Raw genomic sequence first — 20511 nt, 5'->3', positions numbered from 1 at the left:
CGCACGAAATATTTTCTTGAAATACATAGCTTCATGGAAAAATCTTATGTGGATGTTCGCAGACCGTCATGGTGAGTCCAATCTTTACTCTCAAGTGTTCCACTAATTCAGTGTTGGTTGAGCCTGTAAATATTTTAGGACGCAAATCAATGTTTTATAATATGCAATGGGCACAATCATTCATAATGGCCAGCTCTCCCTAAGGAAGCTTTCTACGTTTACTACGGCAAGATGGTTTCGCAAAACTAAGTATTTATTTTATTGAACTGCTGCACTAACCTTGTCTCTAGCAAACGTTTCATAATCTTTTTGATGCTGATATAGGAATCTGGAAATAGTTGTTCTAGAACTATGCTAGGTATTACCCGTTCATCAACTTTCTCGCAAAACATTCGCGAGAGCCAAACCCTGTAATATAATAAACAGTCAGCACTGTAACAGTAATAATGACATGTCACTAGCTTATATAATGCTCATTGTCGGAGATCAAACTGCTTTTTCTGTCTACACTCATTTTGGATAGTCATTCACCGAACTCTCACCCGAGACTGCAGCGCTTGGTACTCCGAAATAATTTGCGTGAATATAGATGCAACAGGTTTCTTTGAGTGTGCGTCTAACACATATTCTTCATATTGAATGTACTAACTATATTCATGACCATATTCATAATTGTATCCGTATTCTACCTAATAATTGTTATTTTGGCAATTGAGTTTTCGACAGTACTTTTCTACACGTCTGTGCTTGTTGAGCCATGCTCAAGCCCATACGTCTTGTCTTTCAATATGACACATCAACGTATAAAAGTGTTAATGCCGAGTGAGAATTCAAGATACCCAATCTGTCATACGAGCGAAAAACCAAAGAAAAAAGCTCTATAGAAGAATTTTGTTATAGAAGTTTGTATGGGCATCAGAATAGCACATGCCATGCTATAAAATTGCAAACTTTGTCGGGAATGTAAGGATGACAGTGCTGTGCCATTTCTGATATGTCAGAACAAATCATTGGAACTCAGTGTTTCTTATGGATGTTTAAACTGTTAAATTCAAAGCCTAGAAGTTTTATTCAAGAACATTCCTCACTACAAATGTATTTAGAGCTCTGAATCACCGACTCATGCGTGACTATAAGATAAATATACGTTTTCATGTGCATTATGGTTTACAAGATATAGTCTGCACTGATTTATTGCATTCATGCTGAAACTGGGAGGGCTTCTCTTAGTATGAATTAAAAAATAAACATTTCTTTGAAATCAAAATATCTGAGAACGGACGAAAAGAATGATATTAAAGCGGTATCTTAGATTCTCTTCTTTGTCTTATTTCTAATTTTAACTTTATATCATTTGAGGCATTTAGTTTTATGCAATGCAGCTCTTAGGTGCCCGTTTCCGCGTTTCGCGGCGTCGCTGTCGGCGTAACGGCCCCGCTAAACTTAGCAGAAAAATGAATTAAAGTTGAGGTCATGTGACGTTAATTTTTCCGCTAAATCTAGCGGAGAAACTAAATTTGTTTATGGGTGACGTGTCACGAGGTCATGCATCATTTTCCCCGCTACATTTAGTAGGAAAACTGAGTTGGTGTTGAGGTCACGGGACATCGATTTCCCCGCTAAATTTAGCGAGGAAACTTAATCCGCTAAATTCAGTGGGAAAGTTTTCCGCTAAATTTTGGAAATTTTTCGCTAAATGTCAGAGAGCAGAAGATGAGAAGGGGAGGGGGAAGAGGTTCGTACCCTCCCATCCTCCTCTTCAAGAACTGCGCTCTAATTTTGCATTTCGCATCTCGTGTTTATTCAATTTTTATAACGCAGGTGCGCTCGCAGCACAAATCTGGGTTGTGCTGATTCTCTACGCTTAAGTTGGGAATTCTTGAGCGGCAAGAGTGGGAGTTTGGCCTGACAGCTCAAGGGACACCTTTGTTCAGTATTGAATTTATAATTGCCGTCTTTTAAACAAAGTTAAGGTTTGCTGCATGCAATACTTCTAGAAATAAATACTTGCTACGAACTTTACCACGTGACTACATTTCACCTCTGCTATTAGTGCTCCTCAAGGACCTCGGACGAGAGCTTATTCGTGTGCAAACATCATGCTTGCTTGCAACCACTCGCTGATGTAGAGACTGGCTGACATTCAGCGTTCCAATGGAACGCTGGATGTCCGCTAGTTTCTCCCAAATGATGCAAGCGGGGAAGGAACCATACAATCATATCGTATTAGGAGATATTCTGCAGGGTGTTTTTTTGTATGCTTTACAAATTTGTGGAAAGAAAAGCCGTAAAAGCTACACTTACGCAGTCTGTGCACGTGAGTTATATGGCCAGTGGGGCACAGTATAAAGGGCTAATTGTAATGATGAGTCGGCTTGTTAAAGGGAAGTGCAAGACTTCTGTCAATAAACTAGACGGAGGTTGATTCTAGCGTAGTTTTATCCCGTGGATCTGAGTATTACGTTCGTTTTTCCCAAGGATATTCACAAACGTGAGAAAACACAAAAAAAAGAACATCCGACTAGTAGTGAAAAAAATAGTTTGTTGTTGGGCGAGTTGGTGAACGTTTGGATACATGGTTTTGCGCAAAAAAGACGGACACAAGAGAGCGATACCTCGATAAGTTTTTATAATGCTGAAAAACGCTTCCTTGATAAGTTTCTGTGACGAGCTTGTGATAGTGACACGACGCATGCGTGGACGCACTGAAGTGGACGATATATCTGTATGTCTTCTAAAGGTTTCCTCAATACAGTTGTAAGTTGCGCTCGTGTTTGCTCCTCTCTTTTGTGCCCCTCTTTTTTGCGCAAAACCATGTATCTAGACTAGTAGTGACATTGTAAGAGGATCTTTCGGCCGCCAAGCGTGTGTCGCTTGAGGGCCGCGCGTTCAATCGCAAGCGTTCTAGGAATATTCTTCCGCACTGGCAGCAATCGTGACGTATTTTTCTGCCCTTTTTAGAAATAGCGTGTGCGTGCATAGCTTGGTAAGCGCTGAAGATGCGTGAGCGGAGATTTCGAAAGCTGCTTTTGTGACGTCACTCTCTGGGCAAGAGTACGTTCAGCGATATTTTGAAAATAATTCTATGTAGCGTTGACTCACCAAACTAAAAAAATATAATTTTGATGTTTGAGAACCTGGAGGTCAAATGAAGATTTAAATCTGTTTCCTCAACTACAAAAACGCTTCAGCTTCCCTTTAAGAATAGTATGTTCCTTAAATTTTTAATTAGTGAGAATATACCCATGGCTTTAATTAGAAACTTGCTATGCATCATCGAAAAACACAATATCAGCTCTTTTTGTGAAGATTCAGAGAGGAGCAGCATTTCACAGTGCTCTAAAAAATGCTCAATTTGGACGAGTTTCCAGGCTTCGGTTTCTTACCAGAGTGCACCTTTGCGCCCGCGACCCTGCTGCCCGGTGGCCGCAGTGCGAAGCCACCCCGCGCCTCCCTCGTTGGGTGGAGGGAGGCAGGGCGCACGAGTGTTGCGCCTCTAAGCCCCTGGGGAACAAGACCCTGGGCGCAGAGATGCGCTCCATTAAGAAGCCGAAACCTTGAAACGCATCCAAACGAAGCGTTTTTACAGAACGCGTCAAATGGTACCCCTGCGTTATACCCTTTTAAAAAGAGATAATTTAGTGGTTTTTGATGACTCTCAGCAAGTTTCCAGTTAAAATCATATGTTGATTTTCATTAATTAAAAGTTAATTTACAAATTGTATTTAATTATCCGACCGATCGTGATGATTAGGCCCCTATACTACGTACCCCTGGCCGTATAACTCACTTGCAGAAACTGCATAAGTGTAGCTTTCACGACCTTTTTAAACAAATATGGAAAGCTTAAACGAAATTGCCTTTTATAATAGTGAAGAGGCGGTGCCTTTTCAGTGTTTTTCACTTTTCGCTACCAGCATAGTGGAGCCATAAGGCTCCGCTATGCTGGTATCGCCTTTTTGCTGGTATGGGGTATCCCATAATAAGTTATGCTTGTATGGTTCCGACCGTCAGCATGCTTCCGTCCGGATCCACTACGCTGGCATAGGATGTCCTATAATACGACACGCTTGTATTGTTCCATCCGCCTGTATCGTTCCGGCCTTAATCCACTATGCTCGAGCCACCTTTTCGCTGGTACAGAATGTCCTACTTTAAGGTTACGCTTGTATGAGGCTTTTTCCATCATCTTTCCATCTTCAAGATTTTTCAACAGGGTACACATGTTTTTTTCTTTGTGTTTCTTAAAATAACCTCTACGTGTTGAGGCAAAGGAGGTCATGTAGCCCAACCTATAATCTGTGTAGAAGGCGGTGCCAACATTTAGCCTGTTGGCTAGCGCTTTCATGTTGTGACAGGTTTTGTGGAAGTAGGGAAGCACTACACGCTTAGAAGGTTTACTACTGTTTTTAACTACCTTTTTTCTAGTTACCAGATAAAACATCTGTGTTAAAATAATACCCTAAAATATTCAGCTTTTCTGAAACTTTCCTCAGACGATGAAAAGATAAACTCACTGAATGCGAACAATACTTTTTCTTTACCGCTGCAGTGACTAGATTCCGCATTTAGGCCCACTTTCACATGCTTGGAATTGAAGGAATTGAATGAAAGGAGTGGTTTTGCTGCGGGTTATCAATACTGAAATCTGGCTCATCGAAAACTCGAACCAGTTTTGAGTTGAAAAATCAAGGTACAATATGTAACCGTCTTCGGGCATTTAGAAGGAAAACATTAGCTTATGAGCTGCCTCAAAACGTGATTTCACGTTTTTTGGCACATTCTGTAGGATCCACGACACCGTCTTTTGGTACGTACCATTTTCATTTGCTACCGCTCGGAGGGGTGAGGTCCACCTTGCATTTTTTTTTATAAAAACCTTAATGCCAATCGTATCCTTTGAGGCATCACTAATTTTGGCGGGTACCGAAATTAAACTAGTGTCCTTCATTACGTTCAAAATTTTTCTTCTAGTCTGCTTAAAATTTCTGTTCAAAAGCCAGAATTAGCCCGAAATGGATTTATCTGCTTTCTTCTGAAACTCCACTTTTGGCAATACAGCTAGCAAGTCCGACTCATTGGTTTCTGAGCCTAAAGTCTTCCTCTCTTACCTTCGTCTTGATTGATGTAATCTACATTGGGATTCTAGAAATGAGCTACATAAAATGAACTCTCGTAGAATAAAAAGAGTAGCGAAAAGATTAATAACTGAACAGGGGAAAAAATACCCATCAAATGTAATGGGAATAAATATTGGAGTATCTCCGAAAATACAGAAGGTTCTTTTTTTTTCTTCATTTATTAGAATTACCTAGTATGTCACAAATTCTGTTATCCTTCATGATATGGAAATACTAAATATTTCTGATTGGACGTGTTTCACATATTTACTCATAAAGTTAGTGGAATCAATATAAGCTGAAAAAGGAGATAAAACTGGAGCAATTTACACTTATATTGGCATGCTCTGTTGTATTTAGTTTTCTGCGCAATAAAACGCAGAGGCTGCTGTCGCATCCCACGCACAAGCCATTGTGGCAGTTGTGCCACAGAGACGACGAAGAGGTCGGCAAGCGCAAGCGCCGAGCTCGGGGCACGCGCGGCAGATGTTTCTCGAGACACCAACGGAACGGCTCGGCGGCGGCATTCCGTTTGTTGATACTTACTTTTCTTACTTCTGGTTCCCACACCATCATTGGCTTATGTGGAATTTATATTAAAATATTTTGAAACAAAATAAATAAAGATGTTTCTTGCATTCTGTTGTATTGTACTGAAGTTCGTTTAGTTTCTTCTGTATTAAGAATCTACCAAATCTTAAATTATTTTAACGATGACGGCAATACTGCTGTTTTTTTTCTGGGTCAGAAGAAGCGCTGAACGCAGTGTTGATTCCGGACACAGTATCAATTTTATGGGGTTTTACCCCATAAAATTAATATTGTGGCCTGCGTTTTGTGCAGGCCATCGGACCTGCACAAAACGCAGGTCCGATGACCAAAATACGTTCCGTCGGTTTAGACAATTGCACATTAGAGGGCTTCAGGGACCCGTTTAGGGCAGACAGTGAGGACGACAGAACTGGATTCTACACGTTCTGGAAATAAATTCGAAGTCTTAAATTTCTCAACGCCACATCGTAGTGTCTCTTTTGTTAGGAAAACCACTGCTTGAATATTAGAGAATAGTGAAAGGTCTCACCTATAAGAGAAGTTGAAATGTGGCCGTATGAAAGTTTCATTGTCTGGAGCTGTCCCCTTGTGCCGGTCCGGTAGTCATTCAGGATTTCAGGATTTTCTGTCTTCAGTGTCATCCAACTCGCATAGTTGCTAGATGTAAACCCTGTTGGGTCGACGCACTTGCTAGACACAAGTATGTCGACCCAACACGGTTAGCGTCTTTCTCCACGAAACTTTCAAACGAGTAATGTAAGGCATATACATCCGAGACCAGTATAATGCCACGCACAATTTGAACGCAAGAGCTACACTCTAAAAAAAAAGGGTGTTATGGGGTACACCCATAGGGGGTGTAAGTGCTTGTCACATATACTACACCCTTTGGGGGAATACAAGTGCACCCCAAATATGGGAGTACGTGTACACCCGTTGGTGTGGTGCACATGTACACCTTTTCTACAGAACTCTCACTCGAAGGGAACACAAGTGCACCCCATTCGATGGTGTACGGCTACACCTCTTTCTACACCCGCTTCACTCAAAGGGAACACAGTTGCACCCCATTCGATGGTGTACCATTGCACCTCTTCATACACCCGCTTCACTCAAAGGGAACACAGACGCACCCCGCTCAATAGTGTACCATTACTCCCCTTTCTACACCTACTACTCTCAAAGGGAACACAGGAGCACCCCGTTCAATAGTGTACTGTTAAACCTCTTTTCTACACTCGCTGAATTCGGAGAGAACACAGATGCACCCGGTTCAAAGGTGCATGGTTACACCACTTTATGCACCCGTTTCATAATTTCATAAACCTATTTAAAGGACACATGCAAAGGAAAAAAAATTTTTTTTAGACAGCTTAGATGGAAAAAGGATGTCATAAAACGATTTTACAACGAAGAAACAAAATTTTTAGAGCTATATTTACGGCGCTATACGAATTTGTAGTTGGCGCTCGCGGGAGCCGCCGCTGGTTACGTGGTAGGCCCGCGCGCCGCCGCGCTGCGTTGCCGCCGCACGCTGAGCGTTGTGCGAACGCCGCTTCAACGCGTTTCTCCACGCCGCCGTCGCCGCCGCCGCACAAGTTCGTCTGCTTCGGGGCACCGCCGCCGTCGTCTGACCGCCGCACAGGTCTATCACGTCTGCTTGCGCTTTTTCAGGAGTTTCCTTTGGGCTCTAAAAGTTACTTATTCGTCTTGGTTTTTTGTTATACTTCAAACAAAGATGAATAAGTTACTTTTAGAGGCCATAGGAAGCTTCCGAAAGAGCGCAAGCACCACGTGATAAATAAAGACCAGTCACGTGATAAATACAGACCACTTTTCCGCGGTGCCCGCGGGCGCCAACTACAAATTCGTTTTGCGCCGTAAATATAGCTCTAAAAATTTTTTTTCTTCGTTGTAAAATCGTTTTATGGCGTCCTTTTTCCATCTAAGCCGTTTAAAAAAATTTTTTTTTTCCTTTGCATGTGTCCTTTAAGACATCAAGGAAAACAGTAAAAAATGTATGCGCCCCGGTGATTGCTAAAAGGCAGGTAAACGGACACACGGTATTGTTTTCAAATCTCATAGAAGTTTATTAGACAGCCTATTCCGTAAACAAGTACAAACTTGCAAGCAATCCGTGATATCTGAAGACGTACAAAGAAGCTTTTACACAACTGAAAAGATTACTAAGCAAACAAGAACCGGGGGTGAGTCTTAGGTAGTGTCCATTCTGCCAGCAGCCCGTAGAATTATTTCCACAAATATCCACTGGCAGTCGCCGTTAATTCATCGAACGACGTTTCATCGACAGCTCAGATTAGCTATTCTATTTTAGCTTCTCTCCTTTCTTTTCTTGTAATGAGCCGCCCCAGAATGTATCCGCGAAGTGAAGTGTATGGGGACAGGTGGGCTAACAGTTTTGTAATTAGCCGCCGCAGACTGTCGCCACGAAGCGGCGCGAACGGGTCGGCTGGGTCGGTGAGCACGCGCCTCACAGACAGACGCGCGACAAAATGTCCCTACAACGTGCATTTTGCGTAACGAGTGACGATGAAACGTTAGTGTCGATGAAACGTGTCTACAAAACGTGCATCTACAAAAACGTGTTTTCACAAAACGCCAGGAGAATAAGAAAGTCAGCATTCCACCTGCAGTTGTCACATGATTGTATACAGCTAATGGCAGGCGACTGCCGATAGAATTTCGGGGAAAGTATTCTCCCGGCTGCTAGAAAATAGACACTGCCTAATTCTAGAGGTAATCCGGAACGGAACGGTCAGTTGTTGCAAAGGAGTAGGTTGCAGTGCACTTACGATGAAAATACCGGACTTGAAATATGTAATCCGATATATAGGTCGACACGGGCCTTGCAGAACCACACAAACACAAAAACGAAAAGAAAGAGGTCCGTGAAGATTCAACAAGAGGTCCGTGAAGATTCAACACGATGTGGGCGAAGCAGTAATTTGCCGAACCGAACACTAAACACATCACATAACTTCCTTGGGCTTTTTTGAAGAAATCCCGTGTTGCCGATACACGCGTAGGTCTTTTCAAACACTGGAAATCTTGGTACACTCGAATACGTTGTCGCGGGCGAAATACGGTCGCAGCACAGCACACAAGCAACTAGGCCGGGAAGCAGACATTCCGAGGTCGAAAAAAGCTACTACGTCATCCGTGAAACCTTTACCACGTGATCACGCTCCTGCCGTATCCGCGCTCAGACAGAGGAGTCGAGGGATAAAAAAGCCTTCGGTTCATTGGTCCGGCAACTGCGCGCCTTCTTCTATGCTTTCAGCTTAGGGAGAGAAAGAAAAAGAAATGAGTATAAAAATTGCAGCTCCTTCAAGGCCAAAAGTGGCCACCCTCGCAAAGGCTTATCTTCAGGGGCAACCCAACAATGAAAGGATTTGTCGCTTATATCCTCTTGAAAGTTCGACCCAAAGTTAATAGTGCAGTGGATGCTATCCGTGGCCTTGGCCTTCAGGCTGGTGCCGTGCTCTGCCTTATCTCTAACTTGGAGACCGTAGTCACGTGATCCTACCCGGAGACCCGATTGGCCTAAAACAAGCATAGCGTCCACTCTACTGTCAATACCGAGGGAACACGATAGCTCCATACTTCCTAAGAAACTGCCCATCCCAAAGAGTGACCTCCAAGCACAAGCTGATCGGGGCGCGTGGCTAGCGTGGTGGTGCATTGGTACACCTAGATGTTTTTAAGGGAGAGGGGGATGCTCATTGTCGGTGTACAAGCACACTGGCTGGGCAACGGAGGGTGCGTCCTTTAGGAAAAGGGTGCATGAGCGCCTGATGCACCCGACTACACCCTTTTTTTCTTAGACTGTACGTCAGCATTCGCTTAAAACTGGGGTCGTCCTTCTTTCTTCTTTTTGGCGCACAATCAGGCTTCCTTAGCAAGTATTAAATAGAATTAATTCGTACTTGAAAGTAAAATAAGCTAGCCGTTATTGACAAAGTAACCATTACGTCTAAAGTTTACTGGAAAACGGACACGCCGTCATCATCTACAGCATCAAAAAACAAAATTTAAACCCAGCTTAAAGGGAGCGGTCAGGTGGACGACTTGTTCCACAATGCGCGAGCAACGTACATTAGGGGGAGACTCCATTATACGCAGCCATCGGGACCTTCGCAGCGATTTAGGCTTCCACGGCCCGCGGGTGAGCCCTGTTTCTTCCCGGTCGGCGGGTCCCCCCTTCGATGACTTGCAGCTGCGAGCCAGGCGCTCTGGCGGCGGAGGGGGCCCGCCGAGGAGGAGCCGGGGGGAAGTGGGGAGACAGGTTTCGGGACGGCTTAGGCGAGTGTCTGTGTGTGTGTGGGGGGGGGGGGGGGGGGAGATGAGTGTGCGTCAGTCGAACGAAGGAACTCGAACGGACAAGATCCCGGCGACACCGACCTGAACAGTGACTGTGTATAGCATATTTCTGCAATCGAGTTGATCTAATATAGTTATTTTTGTTTATTTGTGAATTCCTGTAATTAGTACAGAACCGCGCGCAGCTTCCGCCACACGACTCCCACGTCCACTCCTTGTGACGGGAGGTGCCACGGCCAGCTGCAGGTGTCCTCTCGTTCGCCGTGTAGTGTCGGCCGTCGTCTGCACCACGTATAGGAACCGGGTTGTGTACGCTGGTTTTGGTGAGGACAAAGAACTACAGGCTTGTCGAATCTTGAAAAGTTAAAACATTCGTGAAGCCACTCGAACTTGTACTTCCACTCTTCTGTGACTACATTTCCATTTCCTTTGCGTTCTACCACAACAAACAAATTATTAAAAAATTAGGAAGTTTTCACTTTGGATGGCTCGAGAAGGCAAGGTTAGCCCGCGGAATCGCTCGTATCCAAATATCACGAAAACCATTCTCGTTCGGGAATCTGAGCACTGTCACCATCGGGCTTTCGGTGTAAATTCTTGGGCAACGAGGGACGCAACGTTTCAAAGGCTTCCGTATGTTGTTGAAGACAACGAAGGCAATCAAGCAGTCAGGCTTGGCACGAAGACGCCGTTATTGACTGTTGAGCGCCGACGGATGCGCAATCCGCGTCCCGAAGGTACCCAGGAGCCGTAAAGTCGCTGCATGGGGCGACCGTGTGACTCTGGAGGAAAGGGCTGGTACGTTGCGCTGAAGCCGAAGCCTAAGGAAATTTGAGCCGTCAGCCATTAGCTCTGACGTAGTTTGACGTCATTTTCCCGGGCGCCCCGGCTTCAAATTCTAGGAGGTGTTGGTACTGTAAGATAAGGGATGAGGAGAGTAAAGGGGAAGAGAAATAGGGAGAAGGATGGTGGACGGAGGAGGGAAGAGAGGATAGGCAGATGGCGAGAGGGAGAGGGCGTTGTTGGGGGGGAAGAGGGGAATGGGAGTCGGAGAAAGAAGAAATGGAAAATGAGGAAGGGGGAGACGGAATTTGTGTGTCGCGGGACATAAATATTCCCCATTAAATTGAGTGGCGAAACTGAATTTCTGCATAGGTCACGCGAATCAGTTGTTGCGCTGATTTTTGTGGAAGATCTGGATTGGGTGGTTATTTCTCAAGACTTCAATTTTTTCTCCAAGTTTTGCTGGGAAACTAAAGAGACCGATCTTACTAAGCGAACTGTGCAGCCGTTTTCATTCCGGAAGTGCTACCGGCTCCACGCTACTTGTTGGCATCGCTTTCCGCCTTTTCCCGCTGAATAAGGCTACGGTCCGCGGGAAGATTATCGTTCATCGAAAGTTGGGCTATTTGGTATTCTTCGATCATAATGTAGGAACATCGCAAAAAACGGACGGTGAAGAAGAAACACGAACGAACGCTGTGTTGCAAGTTGCGAGTCAAAGTCCTGTTTGCGTGTTTCTTCTCCCTCGTCTATGTTTTCGCTTTATTTTGACAATATGATCATCATACATAAATGTTTGGGACACCCCGGTACTGCCTTGGATAACTCTGTCATGTGTGTACTTATGAGATTTTGTTCTTTGTGATGCCTTAGTTCGTCTGTAAGCGCAGAAAGGCACCTACAATCGTATAATCGCTTTAGAATCGCTTCGTCGTATGCTACCCCGTTCGAATCGTTGACGCGGTGGTCCCACTGCTGTCGAGGGAAAACAACGACGCCACTAGTCGACTCTGCTCGGACGTCTCAATAAACTGTTCAACAAGTGAACATCTAGTTCAATGGATAACAGAAACCTTCGAGGAACCATCGGCTTGGGGTAGCACCACGTAACAGCTTCCAGCGTGTCGGTGGGAAACAGAACTTGGCAGTGCCCAGGCTTCCGCATAGCGTTTAATCAACAAAGAGGTAACAAGAGCTAAATATACTTTATTGGGGATTGATAATTTTGTAAAAGCATATTTATTCTAGATGACAGACTGTGCGGTGACAAAGTGCAGATGAACCGTGGGGGAAGCCTACACACAAACAAGCCACTCGTGGATAATTTGCTGAGGCGTTGACACTACTTGCCCAGTTTTGTTCAGCGTAGATTTGCCTAAAGCTTGGACGGTTCAGCCTTAGAGAGGACCTCGCGCACTCTACAGATTCCTTGATTCGTACAGTACGTGAAATCGTATCCAATGGTTTAATTGAACATCTCGAGAGGGCGTCAGCCGCGGTGATACGTTTCCCTGGGACGCACGATATAGTGTAGGCGTATTGGACGCATTCGCATTCTCCGAAATGGAGGCGCTAAGTTGTCAAATTTTTTGAATCCAAAAACAGAAACCAGAGATGTGTGGTCAGTTTCGTGGTTGCGAACTTCTCCCGAGCAGAAAGTCTCGAAATATTACAAATGCCCAAACTGGGGCCAGGCTTCGATTTGAATTTGGGAGGAGCGGCGCTTGGTGTCAGGGAGGACTCTTGATGCCTAACTTCTGCCGCATGGCGGCACCCAATCCGCACGAAAACGCGTCTGCCGTCACCACTGCCTTCTTGTAGCGGTCGCAGATGCCGAGAGCAGTGTGTGATGACAAGACGGGATTCTGCTCTTAGAAAGCTTTCTCTTGAAGGTTTTGCCAAGCACAAAGTTCTGCTTGGACCACATCTGTTAATACTGCAGTTTGGGCGAGTTGGTAGCGCATAATCCGGGGACCAGCGCGCAGGTAGACAGTCAGTCAATAGATCCAAGCACACAAAAATGCACTCACAGCGCTCAACTATAAACTCTTCATATGTCCTTCGTCTAACTTCTTCGACCACAAGCAACTAGATTCTAGCATAAAACAGAGCGAGAGGAAAAGTGAAAAGCAATGAAAAGAAAGAAAAAAAGTAGAAGACAACAAAGAAATTATAAGTGCAAACATAATCTAATAGAGTACCTAAGAAAGCCCGGGATACACTGCCATACTGTCGAGTAAACCGCCTGTCTAAATGCTATAGATCAGTATATCCCCGGCTTATGCACTTTTTTTAGATAATTTTGGTTGTATAATCTTTGTAAGCTATTTTTAACTCGGTCTTTTTGTAACTTTTGGAATTAGGTAGACTAAAGATGCATTCGTCAGTAGACCGGTATATCCCCTGGGTTCTTTTTATATTTTCATATTCTTTTTTATTTTTTCTAACTTTTGAACTCGGGATTATCCTCCTGTATTTCCTTGTCTTCTCTACTTCTCTGTGACTTTTACTTCTCCTCCCTTTTCCTTTTCTCACTTCTCCTCTGTCGTGTTTTGAAGCTGGCATCCTGTTTCTTGTGATCGAAGAAGTTTAACAAAATGCATCGGAAGAGTTTATAGTTCGGCGCTGAAGGAGTGTATTTTTGTGGGAATTAATTCTTTTGAGTGACTAACTACCGGTGCACGGGAACGTGGATCATGCCTTGAAAACTCGCCCAACCTGTTGTATTAAGAGGTTTGATTTCTAAAACGTCGTGGCCTTTTCTGCGCCTTTCGTTGAACTCACAAGATTTGATCACTATGATAGCCATATCCATCTGCCAATCACGCTTCTTCGGGTACTGCGTTCAAGTACACAGGCAGCATCCCAAGAGGTGCCAATGACAGCATAATACTGGACAACACTATAAGCCTATTGGCTCTTCGTTGGAAGTGGTATCCAATTTGTACAGTGGGATGCGAATGACTGCCCAATATAAAACAACATTTGAATCCGAATGAAACTTTAATGGAAGTGGTTTCCAATGTATCCCTTGGGGTGCCAATGACCGTCCAATAATAGGCGACATCGAAAGCTCATTGGCACCAGATTAGAAGTGGTTTACAATTTATCGAATGGGATCCCAATGCATTCCCAATATTGGTCATAGAAAGGATAAAGTGGGCCGATGATAGCCCTATTTTCCCAAGATATTTCCAACATTGGCCCAATGGCCTGTACTGCCTGGGATATTTTGGGTTTTGTCTGTTTTGTTCAGTTTATGATTAATTCCTTTTGGTCGATAGTGGGGCTGCACTTTACATTAATTTTTAAAAACTTCTTTGTTGGAAGGGGTGCTATAAGGCAATATTTTTATGTGGATTGCCCATGTAACGTCCTTTGCAGCTTCCAACGATTCCTCAGACCTCCCTGAATCGACAGAAGAGGGTGGGTGCCCCTTTTTGTTTTTCTCTGCGAACTTTCGGTTACAACGGTGCATATTTCTAATGCGTGTGAATCTTTAATTTTGCAGGAATATGGTAAGTCTAAATATTAAAAAAATTCAACGTGTCATCACTTTCAGAGCAGTATCTATGAACACTGCCTAAAAAGTGCCCTAAATAGTACTAGTATGGGTGATCAAACGATTTGATATTTTTGATTACTCATCATGTTGTCCGAAGCATATATTCAGCTTAGATCAAAGAAGAACTATTAATGATGGTAGTCCGTGAATTATGTTTCTGAATAAATGTGAGATGTAAGTTTTTTTAATCTTTTTAGCCTGGCAACCAATTTTCCTGCTTTGATTTCTAAATAAATATTCCAACGTTAAATAGCGTCACACGAGTCACATTCTGTATTTTAATATATGCATATGGGAAACTCCCTGATGCTTCGACTGGAAAGCATAGAGAAAAATATATTTACAAAAGTAATTGTAAGTAACTACGAACGAAATTATATTCTGATGAAACACAAAGCTCCCCAAAGAAAAGAGAAGTTTTCCGAGCACAAGAAACTCGACCTACATATTTGAAAGGAGAACTTTCCACAACAAAAATTCTAAATCTTGAAGCATCCCTGTGATAGATTCTAAAACATATTTCTGAGCTGAACTAGGTTTGTCATAAGTAAAGAACAAAAAAAAATTGTTATTCTTTTCAGCAGTAATAATACATTATATCGACATCTTGTAAACCGTGAGATGGGGAACCATAAAAAAACGGACGAACACAACAATATCGCTTATCGTTCCCCATCTCAGGGTTTACAAGATGTCGATTAATTACCTGCCCGCCTGCACTCTCTCACTGCTTACTTTATATCACACGATTTTGAGATCAAAGAGCAGACGTCGAATTCTGTCAACTAAAGGAAACGAATAGTGTTATTAGCACACTGATTGCAATCACGATCCTTGCTAAGAGAATAAACGATAAATGCCCATACAGCCGACGTTTTCTTGTAGATTATTTTTAGCAAGGTTTCGCTAACTTTTTTTTTGTGTCTAGTACGATTTCCGCTTAATGAGTCGGCTGTATTGTGCATTCACTGTGCCTTATACACAACCCAGTGCCTTTAAGTATATTGAGATCCCTTTATACTTCAGATATAATATGCAGTATATTAAATTTGATTTCAAACATACTTTTAAAAAAAGGGGGTGAAATTTCGCCAAGTTCCGTCTTCACGATGCATTTATCAAGCTCTTCGCACATTATACATAAGAGAATGGTCATGGTTGTATTTCGGTCAATTCACTAAGATTGGCGAAATAAATCCTGTATTTTCGAATTTAAGAGTAGTGTTAACCTAGCGTTATCGTCGGCAAATCCTATTAAAGCCAGATCGAATAAATGTATGTGCACAAATGTAAGAGTTTTCGAGATACTATTTGATTAATGTTGCCATTGTTAGCCCGATTTGAAAATTGCCTGCGGAGACAGTGCCGCAACCTCTGCCCACACTGAGGCCAACAAAAATGACGAAGTCGTTTTAGTCACGTCGTCGCTTGTGTCGTCGGGGCATCCACCAGGGGCACGCTGCAATGTTACTGCATTACGTCAGTCATAGAACTCAGGCGGAGGAGGTTATCCCCCTCACTCCCTTCAATCCGTCTGCCGTTGCTAGAAGTGCCATCTATGCTCTCGTTTCAAAACTGTGTGCTCCATAGAGTAGGGTGAAACGCCATCTAAACTCTATGTTTTGAAACATGCGTATTGTCTATGATTTTATAGACCTTTCGAAAAAGAGCTCAGACGCCGGCGCGATTTCGGTCTATACGCCAAAGACTTCTGCCGCCATCTCTGGATCGTGAAAACCCGCTCAGCGCGACTCTCCTCCTGTACTGTACGTTCAGGGTTTGCCGTCCGATCTTGAAAGTTATTTATTATAGAGATTTAGTAGACCGTATTTCCGCCTCTGCTACGATGAAACCGCTACTGCGCCTGCGCGCCGATGGCCTTGGCTGTCGAGTCCCCGGCAGCAGAGACGCTTAGCGGAGGGAGAAACACGGTCTACTAAAACTCGCTATTATTTGCCTCTTCAGGACGCTTACCTTTTCTGTGTTGTGTTCCACCGTGAAAATCAGGAAACATCCGGGCTCTTAGCCTGCTCGGCCTTCACAGAAAACGAGGGGAAATATCAACCGTCGAACGGACCACGACGCGGGCTGTTCGGCGCTTTTCGAGGATCATCTTCGCTGCGATAATCTTTGGAATCCTTCAAGGTCTTCGCGACAAATAGCTCGTCGGGTGCGGGGTGGGGGACAATTCAGACACTTCCGTTTTATTGCTTCGGTGATGCGCAAAAACGAAGCTCTCTTCAAAACGCACCCTAAAACAAGTTTGGATTTCGTCCGTTTGTCGTAAAGAGAGGGTCCTCGAGACTGTAAATTGGATATGATGTGTCAGTGTAGGTCTTTTGGCAATAAACCCTGTTCGGATTACTCTGCACTTTGGGGTAGGTACAGTATGCTGTTTGATACATGAGACTTGTTGAACTTTTTTTGTTTTTAACTTTGAATACCCATACGTTTTGGCTACATTGTCAGTTCGAAACTTTATATCAGTTAACCCTCTACTGCATGAATTATTAAAACGCTTCCTTAAAAAGTATTTTTCTTCGGAATATTAGAATTGGAGTCGATGCATACATTTGTGAAAAAGCAATCACGTTTATTGATCGTGTTTTTAACAAAAAACAAATGTTTACCATATATGGCACACTATGCACATGAGACGCCATTCTTGGTACGTAGCGTTAAATCAGCGTTCTCTATGATGTGTGGAAAGACACGAAACAGTTATTTCAAGCATTCAAACAGAGGTGAACATTGCACTTGGAACAACGCACGGACAATTTTTTTTAACACAACAGATGCTTGCATCTTTGCCTTTTATTGTAAAACTCTGGCCAGTGCCCCACTTTATCGGTTCGGTCACCTTTACCAGGTGCACTTTCCGCTGGTCCACGAGCATTCTTCGATTGGGGCTGTGCTTGAGAGTTGTGGTAGGATGGCCTTCCAGGTCTCCTGTTGGGTATAGACGTGTTCTGACGGGTCAGACTTTTGACAACTTCTGCCTTGACTTCTGCAAGTGCAAGGACCTTTTGATTCTCAAGCTGGGCCTGTGCCCTTCGGTACAAAAGCCACGTGGCTACAACTGAAAGATCAAGCATCTGTGTGAAGATTCTGAAGTACCATTTCTTTGACCTTATGTGGATACGGTAGAGGCCAAGGAGAGAGTCAAGAAGGTCTACACCCCCCATGAGCTTGTTGTACTTTTGTACAATATCGGGACAGTCGATATCCGTGAACTCCTTTTTAGGAGAAGACCAGCGCTTTGCTTTTTGCACTGGAGATTGCCCCTGAAAGTAGAAAGGAACGTCACTGCGCGATTGTCAAACCAGCGCGCGCAGGAGAGTTCAAAGCCGTCCAGTTCGCCCATTAGTTCCTCTAAAGAGCCTCTTCCTTTTTTCCTTAGCTCTTTTTCGGACTTCAGCTGACAACCTCGCAGCCTGTTCGCCCGGACAGTCCCTAGCGATAGTATTCCGGCTTTGGACAGCGTTACCTGCAGCTTCGGGCTAGTAAACTTATTGTCGAAGTAGACCTTGTGCTTGACATGATGTGGGACCGATCAAGTGAGGCGAAGACTGACGTTTCCGCTGCACCGCAGTTGGCAGCTTTGTCTACACCGATATTCTCTTGGCCAGTGTAGAGTTCAAAGTTATAAGGGAAGCCAGTGACTCCTGATAAGACAAATATTTTGTACCCCCCATCGATGCGGTTCTTTGGGTTATATAACTTTAGTGCACTCCTTCCCTTGATCGCGCGAATTTGCACCTCCACCGAAAGGTCTTCTTCAAACGGGACTGAGAAACAGCGTTGTTCTATGCTTTCCATCAAAGGCCGGATCTTGTGTTGCCTGTGTGACCGTCTTGTCCTTTCGGCACTGCCGTGAGGTTGTGAGAAAAGTAAATAAAAAAAAACAAAAAAACTTCACCCCTTTCCATCGGTTCACAGGCATCAAACTTGCCACTTGGGGAACATAGAATCTTGGGCTCCCATACATCCTGGTTCGTGGCAGTTGGATCGGGGACATCCACAATAGAGACCCGATGAAAACCTCCGTGTCCGCGTCGGTCAGCGAAAAGGGCTTTTCAGGCCTCGATTAGGCCGAATGAAAGCACGTGTTTTAGTGATCATACGAAAACATTCAGGCGTAAATATGTGCTGAAAAAAGTCGTTCGGAGTTCCCAGCTCCAGAACTGACGAAGGCAAATAGCTGTTACCAATGAACATCAATTCAGACTCGTCGATAGTCAGATGACCATGCTTCCACACAATTTGGTCTTGATTGTTATTGCGGCTGGACATCGTGGGAAGTGTAGATAATCCAGAATCTGTATCGCTGTCCGAATCGTCTGCTGAAATGTTCCCCTGATCTAAAACGAAAAAAAAACCTTATTTATTTAGCTGATTTCAGGAACACAAGAACAAGTTCAACTTGTAAAAAGTGTCTATAGGACAACTAGAAACCGCGAGATACACTGAACATCACATGGAACACATTCCGCTGACGGCTCGCCTCACAGGGGGTTTCATGCACTGTACCTATCACCTGAGTTGTAGCCGTGACTGTTTCAGTAGTGATCTGGTTAGATTATTGAATTCTACTGTCATTTGTAAGGGCACCTAAGCACCATCAACCGCACCTAAGCTCTGTCCAAAACGACCTAGAGCTGGCACGTTTACGTGGGCAGGCATCATTCAAAGCGAAGCGCCAATCAATCGCTGCAAATCACTAGCACGTGTTTTTTTTTTCTCCAACTGACATGGTAGTTCATCTCCATCCGACTCGGACAGGTCAGTGTCCTCGCTTTCAGATAGAGCTTTGCGGCTGCCGGCGCAGCCCGTACGAAGAGCACTCCGTGGCACAGTTTCGCTTTCGAATGGCACCGGCACCCGGTGTGCAGAATGTTCCGAATTTGGCACATGGCCATTTTTATCCCGAAGCCGTAGTTGCGCGCAAAACACGGCAGTCTAACATTGAATATATAATGTTGAAAAGTCCCACTAAATAGGTATATTTTTTAAACCAATCTGTATGTATACATATTGACAAAAGAAAAAGTAAAAACTGCAGTTTGGGAGACAGACTTTAGCGTTCACGCCCAAAGAAAATACTTCAGCCTTGCATATCTCTCAACGGATAGCGCCACCTGCTCTGTGCCAAATATGGAACATGATGACCATAGGACGCGACTCCGACCATCTTCCCCACACTCGAAGAAAAAAGGTAGTCACAGGCAGTCACAGACCCCAGAGGTAGTCAGAGACTACCTTTGGGGTGGTAAAAAGTCGTCCCAAATATAACGACCCCTAGGGTAAACATGACGACTCCACACGTAGTCAAAAAGCAGGTAGTCAAATTTGATTACCCCCAAAAGCAACATGGCGGCCGGTTAGCGAGGCTCGGATTTCCCGGTAAGGCCTAGCGAATAGCACGGCTTTTCGGCCGAGGGAGAGAATAGGGCGCATACGCCTATTCGACGTCTTCCAATTGCCACGAGACACTCTAAACATCCGTCCTTAGGCACCAGTACCGTAGCTATTAGCCGGAAGGACGGCAGCGTGTTTTCTGGAATCGCCGCGATTGCACCCAACGGCATCTCGCTAGATTGACTGTATTTTTACCGCCGGCGGAAAATGCTCAAAAAAGAAATCGTAACGCGAGGAATGGGTATGCTGAGTTTATTGAAGACAACGTACACTTGTCGTATGCGGCGATGAATCCCTGGGCACCCTCGTGAACACTGACGGGAGGCCGTTCAACTCGCGCCAACACCCCGCAACTTGCACGCTTGCTTTCTCTTTTTTTTATTTCTTTTTTTCCTATCTATTCTTGTTTGTGCCTACTCAACCGACGTGGTTATCCATTGCTGCCGCACTTCGCAGCTCTTCGACACAGAACAATAATTTAGGTGGCTGAGCGGCACAATTATTACGATTGCTATCAAGCTGAGAGGCACGTAGGGAGCCCAGTGGACCGCATGCCAGCCGTTTGTAATCAATTGGTACAGGCTTGCACAACACTTAGCTTATTGAATCAGGCGGCAGCTTGCGCCACCTAGGAAATGTGGCAGCAACCGCTAGATGGTACTAAAAAATGCTCATTCACCGACTCCTACTGCTGAACTGCGTACTGCACGCACAACAATTCATGCACCAACA

The 20511-nt window shown here is 44.2% G+C and overlaps 1 long non-coding RNA gene across 1 annotated transcript; it reads right to left on the bottom strand.

The window, feature by feature from the left end:
- Window positions 1–16933: 16933 nt before the first annotated feature.
- Window positions 16934–19570, bottom strand: LOC121833289. The gene is made up of 2 exons (XR_006076614.1): window positions 17479–19570; window positions 16934–17368 (listed from the first exon to the last, which is right to left on the bottom strand). It is a non-coding gene; the product is annotated as an uncharacterized LOC121833289 (long non-coding RNA).
- Window positions 19571–20511: the final 941 nt, after the last annotated feature.

This window comes from Ixodes scapularis, unplaced genomic scaffold, assembly GCF_016920785.2.
Source record: "Ixodes scapularis isolate PalLabHiFi unplaced genomic scaffold, ASM1692078v2 PGA_scaffold7__128_contigs__length_106722199, whole genome shotgun sequence".
NCBI lineage: Eukaryota > Metazoa > Arthropoda > Arachnida > Ixodida > Ixodidae > Ixodes > Ixodes scapularis.
The sequence above is the reverse complement of the archived record's forward strand: the minus strand, read 5'-3'. Positions and strand labels throughout refer to the sequence as shown.